This window comes from Squalius cephalus, assembly GCF_949319135.1.
Source record: "Squalius cephalus genome assembly, chromosome: 10".
In the NCBI taxonomy this organism is placed as follows: domain Eukaryota; kingdom Metazoa; phylum Chordata; class Actinopteri; order Cypriniformes; family Leuciscidae; genus Squalius; species Squalius cephalus.
This window is the reverse complement of record NC_137131.1, coordinates 27,194,171-27,202,225: the sequence shown is the minus strand read 5'-3', so window position 1 is coordinate 27,202,225 and position 8,055 is coordinate 27,194,171. Positions and strand designations below refer to the sequence as shown.

Below are 8,055 nucleotides of genomic sequence, written 5' to 3'. Positions count from 1 at the left end.
CTGACTAACCGAAATAAGCCTGGCTTATACTCTAATCTTGTTTTATGGAACAGCCCCCAGGTGATGTTGGCTGTTTATTGATGATGACAAAGTCGTCATCATGTAATTGCCTGATTCGCTGATCTTGTTCAGTGTCTAATGCTTTGATTAGTTAGGACATGTGTGTTTTTTTTTAATATTGTTTTATTCATAACAGAAGCCATTTGATTTTACAGCATGAAATCTAGCAGTGTTGGTTATCAAACAATATACTTTTTTTTTTTTTTTTTTTTTTTTTTTTAAATAGTTAGTGCACAAAAACCTTTCATCTATGGCATTACTTAGACTCACACAGACATCAAGAAACAGCATATGAATCTCAACAATGGTGACAAAAGCTACAAAAAATCCAGATGCGTAATTTATTAATGCCGCAATGCATGCTGGGAGATATGGGTGAGTTTTGATTGGTGGTACCCATTTCATTGATTGTCACCATTGTTGAGAGTCATACACTGATTCTTGATGTCTAAGTAATAATGTAGAAGAGAAAGTTTAATGCACTAAATGTTTTTAAAATTATTTATATTATTCGATTAACTGTTGGATCTAATGCTGTCAGGTCACACAGCTACTATAATAAATATAACAAAATAAAATCACATAACCCCAATAATCAAAGCATTAGACACTGAAAAAGATAAGTGATTCAGGCCACAATATGATGATTACACCATCATCAATAAACAGCCAACATCACCAGAGGCCTGTTGCACAAAAGTAGAATTAAGACATCCGGGATAAATGACTCAGCTGAGCTCAATGAAGCCAAAACATGTGCGTCCAGGCTTAATTGGTTGCACAAAGACCAAGCCAGGATGAGCAGACACGGATTCATTAAGCCAGGTGAAACCAATCCTGGATAGGTGCGCGCTCACGGCTCACTCAAATAGGCCCCATTTACACCGCATGGTTCAAGTGACCCAATTCCGATTTTTTCCTCTCATGTGGCACAGATCGGATATGACCAGTGAACGTATAAGCAGGAAAAAAACGCATGGATTCCGATTTTCTCAGATCGGATTCAGGCCTCATTCATATGTGGTAATAAATCGGATATGAATCGGATACGTGCATTTGCGTGTGCCATGTAAGCAGAGAAATCGGATATTCCCCAGTAAATGCGAGTCGTACGTCATTAAAAAAGGGACGTCAACTCAGGTGGACACCACCAACTGCGATCACATGACTTATTAATGGTGCGATGGAGGACGAAGGCTCAACACAGTGGAGTATTTTTTTCTCCGCCTTATGAGAGCAATGTTTTGCTGATTTTTGAAAATAGTGCGGAAAGCAAAACACTGAAAAATTAGAGATGCGTGGATGAGCTCCAACGTCACCCGAATCCGCAGCCAAAAACAAATCATCCACCCGCACCAATAATTTTCTCTGATTTAAGTATCCATACCCGATGGTCAAATTATGTATTCGTATGTGTGGTTACGCGTGAGGATAGATGATCGTCACCTTCAACAGCGGACTCGACGGTTGATGCGCGCATCTAATATGAATGAGCGCTGCTTTTAAATGAACATTTCTTTAAAACTAAATTTATTTGACAGAATTTCATTTTCTTAATGGCATAAACAGGCTTTACTCCCTTGAAACTTAAACTGGAATGGAACATACTCATATTTTAGAGAATGTAGTTAATATTTTCGTTAATAATGATTTATCATATCCACTCGCGACCCACCCGAAATTAATCAGAATGTTATTTTTATTAGCCTACTTGACCCGCCCGATCCGCGGATTATCCACAGAGCCCCCGCGGATATGACCGCGATCCGCGCATCACTATAATAATTTTGTCTGCTTCTGCATCCATTGCATATCGAGCTGTTTTACTTCGTTTTCCGGGCCAGAACGTCTACATTTGGTTGTTTTGGCAGTGTATAGTGTAAATGCAAATATCGGATACGGGTCACTTTTAAAAGATGATGTAAGCGGGTCGTCAAAAAAATCGGATATAGTCAGCAAATCGGAATTGGGCATCAAGACCTGCAGTGTAAATGCAGCCATAGACCCCGCCACAGATTAACTGATTTACCATGGCAACTAGAGCCGCGTACTTTTCCCCGTCGGAAGCACAAATCCTCATGGAGGCATACGAGGAGGTAAAAGATATAATTAAGAAGAAAGGCAACACCGCCACAGTGATAAAGCAAAGAGAAAAAGCGTGGCAAAGTATTGCAGACCGCCTGAATGCGTAATAGTGCACAATTACACACTCACCGCTCCCCTCCGCTGAAACATCACAATTACAATTCAAATATTTAATTCAATCTCCAAAAACGCAGTTGTACTGTAATTATGAAACGGTTAAATTTTTAATTGAAATGCACTGCAGATATGAGTGAAATTGTGTAAAGTACTCCATCACACTGTATAAAGCTATGATAAATTATTATTAAAGCCTTACATTATTATTTAACGTTACTACGCTCAGTACGGTTTAATCTTAGCCGTTGTACTCTGCTTCTTATGTTGTCCACCGTTTTTTTGTGTGTTTCTCCTGCTTTTATTAATGTAAAGCTGCTTTGACAGAATGAAACAATTGTGAAAAGTGCTATATAAATAAAATTTAATTGAATAAATAGATGAGCTATAATAATAATCACTTTAATTTATATAAGGACCCAAGGTCGGTTGCTCACTGCACTGCAAAAATGTCTTTCTTACTTATTTTTTTTTTTTTTACTGAAAACAAGACAAAAATACTATCTAAAAAAAATCTTAAATATTTTCTTGAGCAAAATTACCTAGGAAAATAAGCAAAAAAATCTGCCAGTGAAACAAGAGAACTTTTCTAAAATTAAGTGTTTATGGAAAAAGTAAACTTATTTCAAGAGAATTTTTCTTATTATATTGACAGATTTTTTATTTTTTTGCTTGTTTTAAGCACACATTTACTTAAAGTTTATATTTTTTGTCTAAACTATACTTATTTTGCTAGGTCATTTAGCAAATCAAGAAAATACATCTTTATTTAAGATTTTTTGTTGTTGATATTTTTACTGAAAACAAGACAAAAATACCAAGTCATTTTTTGCAGTGTGACTCCATTAAATGTTCTTGTGATAAAGTGTGAGTGTGTGTGAGTGTGTGTGTGTGTGTGTGTGTGTGAGTGTGTGTGAGTGAGTGTGATGTAGATTAAACATGAACGGGCCAAAAAGGACATGGCAGCAGGTCAAAATCAAATACAAGAACATTCTGCAGAATGGTATGGTCCCTGACTAATATTTAACAAAGCACAAGCATATATTGTACCCAGAAGGTGCCTGCTCACACATTGTCTGTACTGTTTTAGCAGTGAAAAAGAATACCCACAGACAAGGCACGGGTGGTGGGTCACCAAAGGCTGACCTTACCCCAGCAGAGGACATGGCCTTGGAGCTAAATAAAGGCAGGCCCGTCTAGAGGGGATCCCTGGGGGGAAAGAGACGAGCATAGGTTCCTCCCAAGATGCCACCCGCTTCATTCAAGGTATGTCCTTCCATCTCTACATGGGATACCACATTCATATTGAATCAATTTGGACTGTCTGACTTTGGTTTACCTATTGCCTTGCAGTGTCTGGCAGCACTGTGTTCCTGTTAGAGCCACCAGCACAAGCACCAGACGATGCTGATCCAGTGAGTACTCCATCAAAGGCATACTGTAGGCCTGGCATGTCTTGTCTACTAGCTTCAATATGAATCCGATTAAATGTGATAGGGTGAAAGCCCCAGTGCAGCAGCAACAGCACATGATGGAGACGATGATGAGGAGGAGACCATCTCTCTGGATTCCAGAAGGCATGAGGTATCATGTTAAGACTGTGAAAGTACTATTTACTCTACAATGGTGAGGAGTCCTCATCAAAATCAAAAAATCTAATTTCTTTTACAGGACCCAGATGCTATACAGTGGGAAAACCAGCCTGGCAACATAGTGCGTATTAATAAAAGGACACCACATCCTGCCAAATTCCAGCTGCGCTAATTGTATTGTGTTCACAGAGCTCACAAGCTATCAGAAAGTTGTATGGCAACCACCTCCGGCGCCAAATAGAACTGGCAGACATAGACATTCAGTACAAGAAGAAAAAGATGGAAAATCTTGCACTGGAGTCCGAAATAAAAAAGAGGACAATTAGGAAACTGGACCTTGAAATAAAAAAACTTGAGAGGGAGGTGAGATATGCCTTCAATGTACACTGTATGCTAACTGTAACACAAATGTATTAATCATTATTTTTCTTTCCTCCCCCAGCTCCAAGAAGATGACACAGCTCAAAATAAAAATTAGGTATATTCTCGTAAAGTCAAGTGAGCCATGACAGATGAGCTCTTATTGTGAGCACACAGGACGGTGGCATCTTTCTAAGGTTTTTTTTTATTTTCCCAGCAATCAGTACAACCAAGTCATCGTTATAAGGCACCGGCCTCTTTTGCCCACCCCCCCAGCACCAGGTGTGGCCACTAGCCTATATGAAGGCCCAAAATTGTGTGTTCCTTTCTGCTCTGACAATGGCATGCCCATTCTTGCGAGATGTGGTGGATGAAGAAGCACTTGTGCTGAGGAGAGCCTTCAGGCGAGAAAGGGTCTTCAGGGACCGATTGGACCCACTGGCCTTCCCTGATGACCATCTATATGAAAGATACAGGTTTTCTGCAGATGGCATCAGGTATCTATGCAGACTACTGGGTCCCAGGATTAAGCACCGCACTGCACGGAGCCATGCACTGAGTGTGGAGCAAATGGTTTGTGTGGCCTTGCGCTTTTTTGCTAGTGGAGCCTTCCTGTACTCAGTGGGGGATGCAGAACAGCTGAACAAGGCCACAATTTGCCGCACAATAAGGAGTGTGTGTCTGGCTATCAAAGCATTAGCAGATGTCTTCATCTCATTCCCTGGCCACAGAAGACTCTGTGACATCAAAGAGGAGTTCTATAGGATTGCAGGTATGAGGATCTACAAATTACAGGACAACTGTTAACACATAGTAGGATACTCATTACTTTGTGTGACAGGTTTCCCCAATGTCATTGGTGCAGTGGACTGCACACACATAAGGATAAAAGCCCCCTCAGGTGCCCATGAGGCCGATTTTGTGAATAGGACATCCTTTCACAGCATTAATGTTCAGGTGAACATAACTTTTTGATATTGTCCATTGACGAACACTTTGCATTGCCAGTGATGTGCATTGATTGGTGTAATATTCCTCATCTTATGATTTCAGATGGTCTGCAATGCTGACTGTGTGATCAGCAATGTTGTGGCAAAATGGCCTGGCTCAGTCCATGACTCCAGAATCTTTCGGGCCTCTGAAATCTATCAGTGCCTATCACAAGGTAAGCCACACAACCCCTATTTATAACCATCATGGCTGTGTCAAGAATATCACTGTGTTTATGAGGTAGTAATGATGAGATTTTGTGTTGACAGGTGAATTCTCTGGTGTGTTGCTGGGAGACAGGGGGTATGGCTGCCAGCCTTTTCTCCTGACACCTTTCACAGACCCCCAGGAAGCACAGCAGGCCTACAACCATGCCCATGCCAGGACCAGGGCCAGAGTTGAAATGACCTTTGGCCTCCTGAAGGCACGCTTTCACTGCCTTCACAAATTAAGGGTCAGCCCTGTTAGGGCATGTGATATTACTGTGGCTTGTGCTGTCCTCCACAATGTGGCCTGCCTGAGGAAGGAGAGGGCCCCCAGAGTGCCACCAGCCATGGACTGGGACAATCCGGCAATCTTCCCTGATGACGACAGTGGTCGGCTGCTGAGGGACCAATATGTGTTGAATTATTTTAGTTAGTATGTGTGCGTTCAATTTTGGTTAAATATGTCCTGCGGTGGCAGAGGAATTTGGGTTTTTTTGGGTTCGTTTTTTTACGAATTTGGCCTCTTATGATGTCTGTGCGGTATACTGTGTGTAATACAAGGCTGCAGGGAGGCTACTGCATCCATTCATTTGTCTGTTCAGTTGATGTGTATGGATTTGTCCTGCATTTATTTTAGTGTGCAGACATGCAGGGTGTGTTATATACAGACCTTTGAATGTGGATGTATCATTTTGTATAATATGCTTTGATTCTGTGCTTTCCATCTTGTAGAGTCACTGTGACTTCAGTTTCGAAAGGAGCTGATGGTTTACCTACTTTGTTTTGTCCTTATTCAATAAAGGAACATAATGTTACACATTGTGTTTTTATATTCATATGGAATGTGTTTTTATATTCATATGGAAATGTGTATTTGTTTATATGACAGAGTACTAGGGCCACACTGAGGAAAAAGGATAAAGTCATAAATTTATGAGGCTGGTTCTTTCTGCAGAAAAGCTACATATTCTTTTTACAGTTTTGATACTTATGACAATGTGATACTTAATATTCTGGCACATCAGCATGTCTTTGTTTATGAAACCATACTGAAGTACAATTTCACGAAATGCCCCACATCTGTCATTTTAACAACTGTCCTCCTTTAAAACAACTGGTTACAATATTATGACTTGTCTTTTTTTTCCCTCTGTGGCCCTAATATTCTATCATTTTATATATAGCCTTATAGTCTATGGGAAACTGTAAATTATCTAATGATAGCAACATCTAAAAATCATTATTTATCCAAAATGATTGAAATTAATGATCACAAACGTTTAAATAATGACAGTGGGTCTAGTTATATGTGATAATGTATAGTGAGCAGTGAAATAACTACTGGTTTCCATTTGTGGTGACTGCTGACTGACATTAGGGATGAGATTAAATAGATCCTGGAATTTAGCCTGGTCTGGAGCAGGCTAGCTCCACAGAATAAATCTCCATGGTAATTTATACCATAACATATCCTCCTGCCCCCTATCCAGCAACCGGATTACGGATCAATTGAGCCAGGATCACCAAGATATCCTGGCTTAATCCCTTATCCTAGTTTTGTGCAACAGGCCCCTGATCTCATGTTTTCTTGGCTTTTTCGCTACAACAAATGTGTTTTATAAATACACAATTATAGCATCCAGATACAGTTTTATATTAAAGAGTCAATGGTCAAGAGCACAACTAAAGCAAACGCTAACCACCATCATGGTGACTTAAAATACAACTATTGATATCATTCAAACAGAAATGAAATAAAGTCAGTCTGGTTAGTAATAAGTGAAGCTGGTAATGCTGTTTGTGGAGTTGTTTAATCCTCCTCTGCTGAGATCTTCACAGATTTAATGTCTTCTTTTCTCTTCAGTTGATTTCATCTAAGGCTGTGTCTGAAGTCAGTTGTAGTTCTTGTGTTTCTCTTTCCTTCAGTGATTCTGCTTGTTAACAGCAGGTGTTCATCATTAATGCTCAATCATCAGTTAATTATCTCATTAACTTCAACACTGCTTTAACTCTGTAGTGTGCACACATATGAACACTGAGCAGTGTTAATTTAACATGGGCGTTTTTCTGTGTACTATTACATAAATCTTACCCGTTTCATTTACGTATGACTGACAAATATGAATCACATTCAGTTTATTAATACAATTACATAAATCTTATCTGTTTCATTTATATATGACTTAAAAATATGAATCACATTCAGATTATTGATTGGTTTATGTTAAAACTATGTAATCCAAATGCATGGAAATTTTATATGCAATTCAAATACATAAATCTTATGTTTAGACACAATTTTTTTTTTGAGTGTACATGTATACATATGTACAGTATGTGTGTGCGTGCACGAGTGCTTGTGTATATATATATATATATATATATATATATATATATATATATATATATATATATATATATACACACACATACACACACACATATATAGTCTTGTATTTTTCTTTATATCTTTATATGTCCTGTAATTTGTTGACAGTAACTGTGAATCCTGTCCAGTCTCTTGCAATCGGTATCCCACGTAGAGTAATGTGTAAATTTGTACTGCTGATAAAGTGCAGTCTTGGGAATTTCCAAACATTGTCTTCAAAATCGTAGCCATAATTAACATCTAAAAATACTGAAAGAGT

The 8,055-nt window shown here is 38.9% G+C and overlaps 1 long non-coding RNA gene across 1 annotated transcript; it reads left to right on the top strand.

Annotated features, from left to right (window-relative positions):
- The first annotated feature begins 5,145 nt into the window (after positions 1–5,145).
- On the top strand, positions 5,146–5,840 carry LOC307166233. The gene is made up of 3 exons (XR_013822604.1): positions 5,146–5,168; positions 5,265–5,376; positions 5,471–5,840. It is a non-coding gene; the product is annotated as an uncharacterized lncRNA (long non-coding RNA).
- Positions 5,841–8,055: the final 2,215 nt, after the last annotated feature.